Source organism: Puma concolor, chromosome F2, assembly GCF_028749965.1.
Source record: "Puma concolor isolate L17-30 chromosome F2, mPumCon1.1.hap2, whole genome shotgun sequence".
Lineage (NCBI taxonomy): Eukaryota > Metazoa > Chordata > Mammalia > Carnivora > Felidae > Puma > Puma concolor.
In genome coordinates, this window is record NC_141684.1 from 53,204,871 (window position 1) to 53,217,785 (window position 12,915).

General features: G+C 35.3%; 1 long non-coding RNA gene across 2 annotated transcripts in view; it reads right to left on the reverse strand.

Moving 5' to 3' along the window:
- The window catches only part of LOC147572015 (uncharacterized), a 546,875-nt gene that overhangs the window by 109,206 nt on the left and 424,754 nt on the right, over positions 1 to 12,915 (reverse strand). The gene's annotated exons all lie outside the window — the stretch shown is intronic.

The following is a 12,915-nucleotide window of genomic DNA, read 5'->3' on the forward strand; positions in this document are numbered from 1 at the left end:
CTTGGGTGCAATTGGATTTGGTATCTCCAGTTGCATTACCAATCTTCAGATTTTTTTCAATAGACTTTAACTTCAATTGTTACTCTGATTCCTCAGGTCCCTTGTTTTAGCAGGAATCCTTATACTCCATGTCCAGTATATAAAACTGAGTCTCAAACTTTTCATTGAATTAGTTTAACATTCCAGTCAGGTTGCCTCTAACACACATTCTCCCTGAAATCTACCCTGTGCACTACCATTAGATTTAGTCATTGTTTATGAAAGCCCCACTTTTCACAATAACATCTTCCTACTAAAACATTAAAATATTTTCCCATTACACCTCCCCCCTCAAATCTATTTGTTGTGACATTTTATGTCAGTCAGGGTCCCAAAAAGAGAAGCAGAATAAGTATGAGATAATAAGAGATTTTGCGTTACATTATTGTAGAGCTGGCTGGGTAAGTCAGAAATCTGAAATTGGACATTAGGAAGGATAGGCTGGAATTCTCAGGCATACACTGAAGCTGCTATCTGGAGGCAGAATTTCTTCATCCTCTGGGAAGTCATAGTTCTGCTATTAAGGCATTTCACCTAACTGAATTAGGTCTGCCCAGATTAGCTAAGATAGTCTTGCTTATTTACAGTTAACTCATTATAAACTTTAATCACATCTACAAAATGCCTTCATAGCAACACCAAGATTAGTGTTTGATTGAATAAATGGGGACTATAGTCTAGCCAAGACTGACACATAAAACATACCATTATATCATCCAAATTGAATGAATGAATAAATGAATGAAAAACCATTCACTTGCTACCTTTATAATTTCAGAAGGTAAACCATTATGAGTAGGAAGAAAAGGGAATTTGGAGAAGCTAAAACTAACCAACTCTAACCAAACACAAGAAATACCAGTTTCTTGTCCAGAAGAATTCCTCTGCTACACCAAAATGATCAGCTCATTATCTTCAAGAGTTTGCCTACATATTATATTTTCAGACCTTTACTCAGTATTACATCTCCACTGGTAGGCTCTCCTACCCTACAATCTAAATAACTGAATTCCTTCAAGGTTGAACTAAGCACCACTTGCACAGTGAAGCTTGCTTAAGTGACAACTTGCTCAGTACTTCCATAGCAGGTAAGGTTTACAGTACTAATTTAGCAATTCCCATCCATACCTTGTATTCCTCCAACTAAACTACAATAATGGGTCCATCTGCAATTTTGTTTTCTCTAGATACATAATAGGTCAAAAATGATTATGACCACACTGGTCCCTGTCAAACAAAGAGAACAGTTTCATAAACTCCTCTATTTTTATTAAAAGACTATCTCAATGGCAAAGAAAGCAGAAATAGGTGGAGAGACTAAAATATTCACTGTAGTCCAGTGCAACTGTCTCTTGGTGTGCAGTTTTGGCTGCAGCTGGTTTACTTCCATTTACTTTTGCAGTTCTTTTCCTTTCCTCTCCTCATCACATATGACCATTCTCCAAGAAGCCATACTAATAGCTTTCAACAGATACATCATGTGCAGTTCTTACCCAACATTCTTAACTCTGCTGCACTGCCTGACACTATGCTTTAGTAGGACTCATAATAGCAAGACCCAACTAGGTTCCTGTTACCTCATACTGTTTATGTGCTTCTCCAGAAACATGCTTAATTCCTTTTGATGTTGCTGAGAGTTATTTATAAAGGTGGGACTGAGAAATCATTTCCTAAAGGCATTACAAATGACACTTGCTTTTCAAAATGTTTTTTTTTGTTTGTTCATTTAGTGATTTAATCAAACACTTCTCTCAATTTAAGTATCATAGATTCTAGGACATTAAAGCAGAAAAATGCTATTTACATCTTTTTTTTTTTTCAACGTTTATTTATTTTATTTTTGGGACAGAGAGAGACAGAGCATGAACGGGGGAGGGGCAGAGAGAGAGGGAGACACAGAATCGGAAACAGGCTCCAGGCTCTGAGCCATCAGCCCAGAGCCCGACGCGGGGCTCAAACTCCCGGACCGCGAGATCGTGACCTGGCTGAAGTCGGCCACTTAACCGACTGCGCCACCCAGGCGCCCCTACATCTTTTTTTTATCCCTGCGATAACATGATGATTTTGGTGGTCTATCTCTTAGAATAGCTAGGCTCTAACTTACAAGTTGTATTACAAAATTAAACTTGGTCATTTGTCTAGAACCTGGAATGTCTTCTCCCATTGAAAGATGTTATTAAAGATGTTAATTCCCTGAAATAGGCTAAAAATCTCAAAGTAGACTTAATTCATTGACTTATGCTCAGCATATTATCAATATTTGGGTTTTTTGCTTGTTTCCAGCAAACTCAATTGAAAATGTGGCCATTGTTTTTAGCACAAATTTCACTTTGGGACTCTAGGAACTTCTCTCCCTACTAGGGAAGGCACTGGATAGCTATGTGGACATCCACTGGATGTTTATATGAAGCATGGCCAATCCTGTATGTTTTCTGAATGAATAAATACATGAATGAATAAGCAGGTATTTTTTCTCCAATATTACCATTACAGAGGGCAAAAAGGTTAATAATTCCTTTTTTGGTATCAAGTAGCAAGAACCACATGGAATTTGGGGTTACCTCCTCTTATTGAACATCTTCCTTTGCTGAAATAAATTAAAAAAAAAAAAAACAAAAAAACAAAAAAAAACTAACCTTTCCTTGACATTGCACGGGTAAACTCGCCCAAACTTCAGGCAATTAAAGATGAGGTGTTGGTATGATGGAAGCTGTCTGTATTTAAATAGTTCATTCAAATGAAGACTAGCATTAAAGATTCTACCAGGAGAGCTGACCCTGTTTGTCCTTCCAAAAATCTCAGATCTCTTTCTGTTCCCTTTTTAGAAGATTTGAATAAAAATTGCAGAGCACTTAAAAATATACACTCAGCTGGAAAAAGAAGATAGAGAAAACAAGGGAAAGTTTCTTTGTTTGGTACAAGGGGAAAGAAATGCCTGTCTTTTACATATAAAGTCCATAAACTAATTACATTAAAGGCATACTCAGTAATATCATTTAATAATTTTCCAGGATACTTATGAGTAATTTTAATATATACCTTTTAACCTATACCTCATGTTCCATTATACATAATTATTCTGCTTGCTTATTATAACCTTTAAATTACAATGATTAATCATACATATTGCATAATTAAATTGTGAAAAATGATTAATCATCATTGTATTATTTTTTAATTATATTACATATTTCACTTTAACTAGAAAATGCAAAGTGTTTTAACTCATGGGGTAACTACATTGTTATATGGGTAATAAGCCTGGATTTTATTATAGGTAAAGAAATTAAGGTCCAAGTTAAGTGACTTATCCAAGGTGAAACAACAACATTCCTTGTCCTTGGTCTGACTGAAGAAGAGCTTAGAATGCAAAACTTTAAGCCATTAAAGTTTTTTCAAAACCAAACCAAGGAAAAGCAAAAGGTTTTTCTTTCCAATGAATAATACGATTACTCTTAAAGAATACGTGTTCTTCTTTTCCAGAATCATATGGTTCATATAGGGTTTCAGAGAACAGGACCCTTGAGTATGTCAGCTAAGCACCTATTGACATTAAGCCTGGTTCAATACAGCTGAAACAGCCCCAGCCTCTGACCCTACACAATTCCATAGCATCCTAGGATTGCTCCAGAATGTCTTATTTCATAATGGACTCCATAATTGTCCATATGGCAGTTATCAGAGACCTGTGATCCAAAACACAAATATACCATCTTTTCTATTATAATATCCATCCATAATATAAAATGGAGAGAGAAAAAGAATTTGGAGTTATTTTAAATCACAAAGCAGCTATCTCTGCTCCCTAAAAAAGTAGTTAGGGCACCTGGGTGGCTCAGTTGGTTAAGCTCAATGGTTAACCTGATTTCGGCTTAGGTTATGATCTCTCAGTAATGAGAATTGAGCCCCACATCAGCTCCACACCCAGCCTGCTTACGATTCTCTGTCTCCCCCTCCCTCTGGCTCTCTCTCCCTCAAGCAAACAAAATAAACAAAAAAGTATTTAAATCTCCTCTTCAGTGAACTGCATCTGGTTTAGTTAAACCCATTGGTAGACCTTTTGGTTATTTTAAAAATTAAAACTCAAATGGGGTCCCTGGGTGGCTCAGTGGTTAACTGTCAGGCTCTTGGTTTCAGCTCAGGTCATGATCTCCTGGCCCATGGGTCGGTGTCAGACTCTGCACTAACAGTTTAGTGCAGAGCCTGCTTGGGATTCTCTCTCTCCCTCTCCCTCTCTCTGCCCCTCCCCTGCTCGTTCTCTCTCTCTCTCTCTCTCTCTCTGTCAAAATAAATAAACATTTAAAAAATGATAAATACAAAATAAAAATAAAAACTCAGGCCTCAACTAGGGAAAAAAACCAGGAAAACAAGTGAATGAACAGCAACAACAAATCAGTCTGTTTTAATCTCTTATATAAAGTCATATTCATAATTCCTGAGAAAGTCTTATTGCTGAAGATTAGAATATAGTCCTGCTTACCCCACAGGTTTAGTTGTAGGGAGGGAGGGTTAGGCAGTTAATATGAGATACTTGGCTGGAGGAGTTCACAAGAACTCTGCTAGTTTCTGTTGATTGTAGGCAGAGCACCTTGACTAATTTCCCACCAAAACTACACAGTGAGTGGAAAACATTCCTAAGTAGGTTGGAAAGTTGTAAGAAAGGGAAAATAAATGCTGAGCAGGAAAAATTAAAAACAGATGTCCACTATGGAATCTATTCAACATACTGAGATTTCTAAAAAATGCTTTGGTATCTAGAAGTTAATATGATTTCAAAAATGTAGAGTTATATGTTTACATGTATATGTACCAAAATTTACACACTGGAAAGATACAGCTCAGTTATTCCTCACACTACCTCTTAATAAAGAAACATGGGAAAATCCAGCTAATTATTTTTATTTGAAAAGAAACTTTAAAAAATAAGGATCATATGTAGAGTAGACTAACTTGATGGTAACTTTTTTCCTGGTAAGTATTTCAAATAACAAATTCCCTAAGGTGAATATTTTTTAAAATATCAAAAAACCTTTATTACGCGTAGTCTTCTTACATGCTCTCACAATTTGCCCAATTTACAGTTCTGACTATGAGACTCAAGAAATAATCTTTCTATTTGATGTTTCTGGATCTGACATCTAACTGCAGATACCATGGTTACAATGCCAAGTGTTAGGCATAAAATTGTAGGTTTTAAAGTGCAGCAAAATTGATATATTGGCTTTTTAGGACACTCAGCCACATCTGCACCAGATCCATATTTGTTTATGAAGAAATAGTTGTCTGTAAGATAAGGTGATGTAAACCATTAATTATAGATGGAAGCCAGGAGATAAGGAAAAAGATGATTATTTATATAACCCAGTTCCTTACCAGAATACTGCACAGTGCAAGAGCTAATAAAACTGCTCTAATAACTTTAAACCCAAAAGGTAATTTACATTTTATTAGGTGGAAGAGATTTGAAATTGTTTGTTGCAGAAGATTAAAAAAAAAGGTGGGGGAAATAAAGAGAGAGAAAGAGACTGAAGCTTGAATTAGAAATGAGATTCATGATTTTCCTTTTGATCCACAGAATAACAACTGTCTGTACTGAATTACAACTTCATACAATTTCCCATCAGGTTGTCTGAAAATTGACTCTTTAAATGTGATGATGCTGAAAAATGGTGTCTAAGAAAAGAAAGATTTATTTTTTTAACATTACTATCTCCTGCAGCATTTTACTAATGAGATACACAATAAAATTACATTGCTCATGCATTATTTAACATCACCCCCCACCCCACACACACACAAAGATTTCCATCTCTTGATTTTAGATGACTCACATGCCTGAAAATGGCCCCAGGCATTTTAAATTTTGAATATAAATCACCTATATAGCTTAAGAATATTATTTTAAATAAAACATGCAATTCTCTGGCCTCAATGATATGTGAAAGAAAATACATATTTTTTCATAATTATCATTTCATTTACATATTGTAACATTTCATTTGTTCATTGAACAAATTTTTGAGTTGAGTCAATTGGTACAAGGTCCCATGACCTTGATGTATGATATTGTTTAATTAAATAAAGAAATCATGGGGCTCCTGGGTGGCTCAGTCGGTTAAGCTTCCAACTTCTGCTCAGTTCATGATCTCACAGTTCGTGAGTTCGAGCCCCACATCAGGCTCTGTGCTGACAGCTCAGAGCCTGGAGCCTGCTTGGAATTCTGTCTCCCCCTCTCTCTCTCTGCCCCTCCCCTGCTGGCTCGTTCTCTCTCTCTCTCTCTCTCTCACAAAATAAACATTAAAAAAATTAAATAAAGAAATCATTACTCCTGCATATTCCATACCTCCCATGCAGGGAATTGACAGAAATACTTTGATAACTTGTTGGCATAAATTAAAATATTTATAGGGGCGCCTGGGTGGCTCAGTCGGTTAAGCGTCCGACTTCAGCTCAGGTCATGATCTCGCGGTCCGTGAGTTCGAGCCCCGCGTTGGGCTCTGGGCTGATGTCTCAGAGCCTGGAGCCTGCTTCCGATTCTGTGTCTCCCTCTCTCTCTGCCCCTCCCCCGTTCATGCTCTGTCTCTATCTCAAAAATAAATAAAAAACATTAAAAAAATTTAAAAAATAAAAAATAAATATTTATAGAAATAAGTTACCCATTCCACACTTAAAAGGACCCCGGAGGGGCGCCTGGGTGGCGCAGTCGGTTAAGCGTCGACTTCAGCCAGGTCACGATCTCGCGGTCCGTGAGTTCGAGCCCCGTGTCAGGCTCTGGGCTGATGGCTCAGAGCCTGGAGCTTGCTTAGAATTCTGTGTCTCCCTCTCTCTCTGCCCCTCCCCTGTTCGTGCTCTGTCTCTCTCTGTCCCCAAAATAAATAAACGTTGAAAAAAAAAATTAAAAAAAAAGGCTTAAAAAAAAAAAGGACCCCGGACTTTAACATTTGAGTTACAGAGGAAATATATATTTATGTGCCTAAGTCATGTAATTAGGTATTTATACACTGTGCTGGAGTCAGCTTATTCTGGCTCAAGAGACATGTATAAGCACCTCTTTTCAAATCCATGTTGTTACTAATGTCAAATTTCTGGCTTCAAACTGGTCATGGTGGAAGTATTTACACCAGAGAAATTGTAAATGCAGCTAACCAATGCTTTCTTTGTGGTTTCTTTTGTTTTGTGGTTTTCAGAGAGCCAGCTGGCAAACATCTACCAGCACACCACACCAATTTTGTTTACAGAGTTACGCACACACAAATAAAGTGGTCTTATAAGAGCAACAATCTTTTTGAAATTTTTAATGTTGTAGTAAATGTGGTAAAGTAATGTTGTATTTAGAAAAATCATAAATTATATTTGGCATTTATTTTAAAATAATACGATCCCCCTAAAAAATGAGTTGGCAGGAGAATACAGTACAGATTTTGAAAACTGGCAAAAATATATTTCTAAAGTTGTTGATACAAGTAAGTTCACTTGTATTTTGTTTTATTCATGAGGCTTTCCATTAAAAGATGTTTAGAATAACAAACAAAAAGCAAATGTTTGTATATTTATGTATTTACTTATACTTGTAAGATTTATTAGGGTAGAATTGACATACAATATATTAATTGCAGGTGTACAACACAGTGATTTGACTTCTGTATACATTGTGAAGTGGTCACCACAATATATCCAGTTACCATCTGTTATTTTAAATAGTTGATACAATGCTACTGACTATATTCTTCATGGTGTATATTACATCCCCCAGACTTCTTTATTTTATAACTGGAAGTTTGTACATCTTGATTCTCTTCACCTGTTTCACCCCCACCCCCACCAACACCTCTTTCCTCTGGAAAACACTAATCTGTTCTCTGTATCTATTGGTCTGGTTTTGCTTTCTTGTGTTTTATTTTTTAGATTTGCATGTAAGTAAAATCATGCTGTATCTGTCTTTCTCTGTCTTATTGCACTGCACATAACACCCTCAAGGTCCATCCATGTTGTCACAAGATTTAATTATTTTCATGGCTGAGTAACATTCCACTGAATATATATACCACATTTTCTTTATCCATTCATCTTAGGAACATTTAGATTGTTTCCATATGTTATATGTAAATAATGCAATTAACATAAGGGTGGCATACCTGTTTTCAAATTAGTGTTTTCGTTTTCTTTGAATAGATACCAAGTAGTGGAATTACTGGATCATATGATAGCTCTATTTTTAATTTTTTGAGGGGTGCCGAGGTGGCTCAGTCGGGTAAGCATCTGACTTCTGCTCAGGTCATGATCTTGTGGTTCATGGGTTCAAGCCCTGCATTGGGCTCTGTGCTGACAGCTCAGAGCCTGGAGCTTGCTTAGAATTCTGTGTCTCCCTCTCTCTCTGCCCCTCCCCTACTCATGCTCTCTCTCTCTCTTTCTCTCTCTCAAAAATAAACATTAGAAAAAAATTTTAATATTTTGAGAAATTTCCATATTATTTTCCACAGTGGCTGCACCAATTTACATTCTCACCAACAGTGCACAGTTTGTTTTTCTCCACATCCTTAGCAACACTTGTTATTTCTTACATTTTTTATAACAGCCATTCTGACAGGTATAAGGTAATATCTCATTGTGCTTTGATTTGTATTTCCTTGATGATTAGTGATGTTGAGTATCTTTTCATGTGCCTGTTAGCCATCTGTATGTCTTTTTGAGGAAAAAATGTCTATCGAGACTCTCTCTCATTTTCAAAGCCCATGAAGGCAATTGACAGATACTTTGAGAATACTGAGATTTTTGTTGTTGTTGTTATTGAGTTGTATGAGTTCTTTATATATTTTGGATATTAACTCATTAAAGGATATAGGATTTGCAAGTAGCTTCTCCCACTCGGTAGGTTGTCTTTTCTTTTAGTTGATGGGTTTCCTTCACTATGCCAAAGATTTTTGGTTTGATGCAGTCTCATTTGCTTGTTTTTGCTTTTGTTTCCCTTGCCAGGGGAGACAGATTTTTTTAAAAAATCACTAAGACCAGCTTACTGCCTATGTTTACAGTTTCATGTCTTATTTTCCAAGTCTTATTCAAGTCTTAAACTGATATTGACTTGGTTTTTGTGTATGCTGTAACACAGTTGTCCAGTTTCATTCTTGACATGTGGCTGTCTAGTTTTCTCAGAATCATTTATTGAAGAGACAGTCCTTTCTCCACTGTATAATCCTTGCCCCCTTTATCATAGATAAATTAACTATATATGCATGGGGTTTATTTTAGGGTTTTCTACTCTGTTCCATTCACCTATGCATCTGTTTTAATGCCAAAACCATACTGTTTTGATTACTATGGCTTTGCACTATAGTTTTAAATAAGAGTGCATGATACCTCCAGCTTGTCTTTTCTCAAGACTGTTTTGGCTCCTTAGGGTCTTTTGTTGGTTGCATACAAAGTTTAGAATCATACGTTCTAGTTCTGTGAAAAATGCCATTGGCATGTTGATAAGGATTTCACTCAATCTGTAGACTGCTTTGGATAATATGGAATTTTAATAATATTAATTCTCCCTATCCATGAGCAGAATACATTTCTACTTATTTGTGTCTTCAATCTTTTTTTTTTTTACCAATATTTTATAGTTCTCAGTGTACAAGGTTTTTATCTCCTTGGTTATGTTTATTCTTAGGTATTTTATTGTTTTTTTATGTGATTATAGATTTCCTTTCTCTGATAGTTTGTTATTAGTGTATAGAAACACAACAGATTTTTATATGGCAATTTTATGTCCTGCCATTATATGAGTTCATTTATTAGTTCTAACAGTTTTTGGTTGGAGCCTTTAGAGTTTTCTATATATAATATCATGTCATCTACAAATAGTAAAACTGTTAGATCCCTTCCAATTTACATGACTTTTATTTCTTTTTCTTGCTTAATTGCATACTTCCAATACTACGTTGAAGTGGGAGAGTGGGCATTCTTCTCTTGTTCCTGAACTTTGAGGAAAAGATTTTAGCTTTTCAGCAGTGACTATGATATTAGCTGTGGGTCTGTCATATATGACCTTGATTATGTTGAGGTACATTCCCTCTATACTCACCCAACATCATAAATGGATGTTGAATTTTGTCAAATGCTTTTCTGAATCTATTGAAATGATATGATTTTTATCTTTCATTTGTTAATGTGGTATACCACACTGATTGACTTGCTGATGTTGAAACATCCTTGAATCCCTGGAGTAACTCTCACTAGATTGTGGTGAAAGATCCTTTTAATGTATTGCTGAATTTGGTTTGGTAATATTTTGTTGAGGAATTTTGGGTCTATGTTTGTCAGGGATATTGGCCTATAATTTTCTTTTCTTGTGGTGTCTTTGTCTGGTTTTGGTTTCAGGGTAATGCTGGCCTCATAAGACAAGTGTGGAATCTTTCCCTTCTGTTCAATTCTTTGGAAGAGCTTGAGAAGAACAAGTGTATTAAATCTTTGAAAATTTGGTATAATTCACCAGTGAAGCCATCTGGTCCTGGACTTTGCTTGTTGGGAGGTTTTTGTTAGTGATTCAGTCCCCTTTCTAGTAATAAAACTATTCAGGCTTTCTATTCATGACTCATTCTTGGAAGATTGTGAATTTCTAGGAATTTATCCATTTCTTCCAGGTTGTCCAATTTGTTGGCATATAATTGTTCATAGCAGCCTGTTATGAGCCTGGCATTTTCTTCGTATCAATTGCAACTTCTCTTTCATTTCTGATTTTGAGCCCACGCTCCTTTTTTCTTGGTGAGTCTAGTAAAGGTTTGTCAATTTTTTTTTTATCTGTTCAGAGAACCAGCTCTTAGTTTCACTGATCTTTTGTAATGTCTTTTTAGTGTCTATTTCATTTATTTCTGCTCTGATCTTTATTATATCCTTCCTTCTACAAACTTTGGGCTTTGCCTGTTCTTCTTTTTCTAGGTGTAAAGTTAAATTGTTCAGGTGTAAAGTTAAATTGTTTGAAATTTCTCTTCTTTCTTGAGGTAGGCCTGTATTGCTATAATCTCCCTCCCAGAACCACTTTTGCTATATCCCACAGATTTAAATTTGTCATATCTCTGTTTTAATTTTTCTCTAGGTATTTTTTAATTTCACCTTTGATTTCTTCTATGACCAGTAACATGTTAATTATCATGTCTTTTGTAGTTTTTCTAGTTTTTTTTTCTTGTAATTGATTCATACTATTATGGTTGGAAGAGATGCTTGATACAATTTCAACCTTCTTGAATTTATTGAGATTTTTTTTGTGTGTGTCCTAATATGTGATCTATCCTGGAGAATGTTCCATGTGCCCTTGAGAAGAATATGTATTCTGATAATTTTAGATGTAATGTTCTGTATGTATCTACTAAGCCCATCTGATCTAATGTGTAATTTAAGGCCATTGTTTCTTTATTGATGTTCTGTCTCAATGATCTATTCATTGATGTAAGCGGGGTGTTAAAATCCCCTACGATTATTATTTCTGTTAATTTTTCCCTTTAGGTCTGTTAATATTTGCTTCAGAAATTTTGGTGCTCTTATGTTGTGCATATATTTTTATAAATTTAATCCATTTACATTTAAAGTAAGTAATGATAGATATGTACTAACTAACCTTTGGTAAACTGTTTTCTGTTTTTGTAGTTCCTCTCTTTCTTTCCTTTCTCTTCCCTTTAGTTTCATGGCTGTATTTAGTGTTATGTTTGGATTCTTTTCTCATTAAATTTTTGCTTTGTGGTTACCATAAGGTTCACATATATCACTCTGTGTGTAAATGATAGTCTATTTTAAGTTGATAACAACTTAAAGTTGAACACATTCCAAAACTCTACATTTCTACTCCCCCTTCATGTTTTATGTTTTTGATATCACCTTTTATATCTTTTTATTTTATATATCCTGAGCTACTTATCATAGTTTTAGTTAATTTTACTTCTTTTGTCTTTTAACCTTTCTTTGTTGTGAAGAGTTCATCTACTTCTCCGATCTTTTCCAGAGGGAAAGGATTCATATGTAGCTGTGATTTGGTGGATCCATGGAAAGAAATGAGTTCAGGATTTCCTACACTACTCTCCTACTCACACCCCATCACTTATTTACTTTTATATGTGTAATATATATATATTACACAGATAAGTACCATATTCTTAAAAATAAAGATGATATGTATGTACAAAGCATTTGGTGCACAGAAATTCAATTATTTTCTTAGTATGCCTCTGTAATAGGAAGTTATGGTTTGTAGTTTAATTATAAAAAAGGAAATCTTTCATTAATTTCAAATATTTCCTTAACTGTGACTCAAACTTCATCTGGGGCATGAAAAGGAGTATGGGAACAAATTCTTTTAAGTAAATTTATGACAAAATCACCAAAGGACAGAGTTTAATATATTTTAATAGAGGTATTGAGGGCTTTTACAATCCAAAACATTGTAAGATTGACGAGATCCCTTGCATACTTGTCAGTCCAACCATTTTATTTTGTAAATTAAAAACAAAAACAAAAACAAAAACTCAAAATGAATGAGGAACTTCTTCAAAGTTAGTTAAGCAAGTTCTTGCTACAGAAAATGTGGACCAGCATCAACATTGCCTAATAACCTGTAGGAAATTCTCAATCTTAGTCCCTACCCCAGAATTATTGAAAGAGAATGTGTAGTTTTACAAGACCCCCCACATGATTTATAATGCACTGAATGGGGTTTCTGGGTGGTTCAGTTGGTTGAGCATCTGATTCAATTTAGCTCAGATCAGGATCCCATTGTTGTGTGATCGAGCCCCACGATTCATTCTCTCTCTCTCTCTCTCTCTCTCTCACTCTCACTCTCCCTCTCTCCCCCACACATACTCTGTCTCTCTAAAATAATTTTTTTAATGAGAAACACCAAAATAA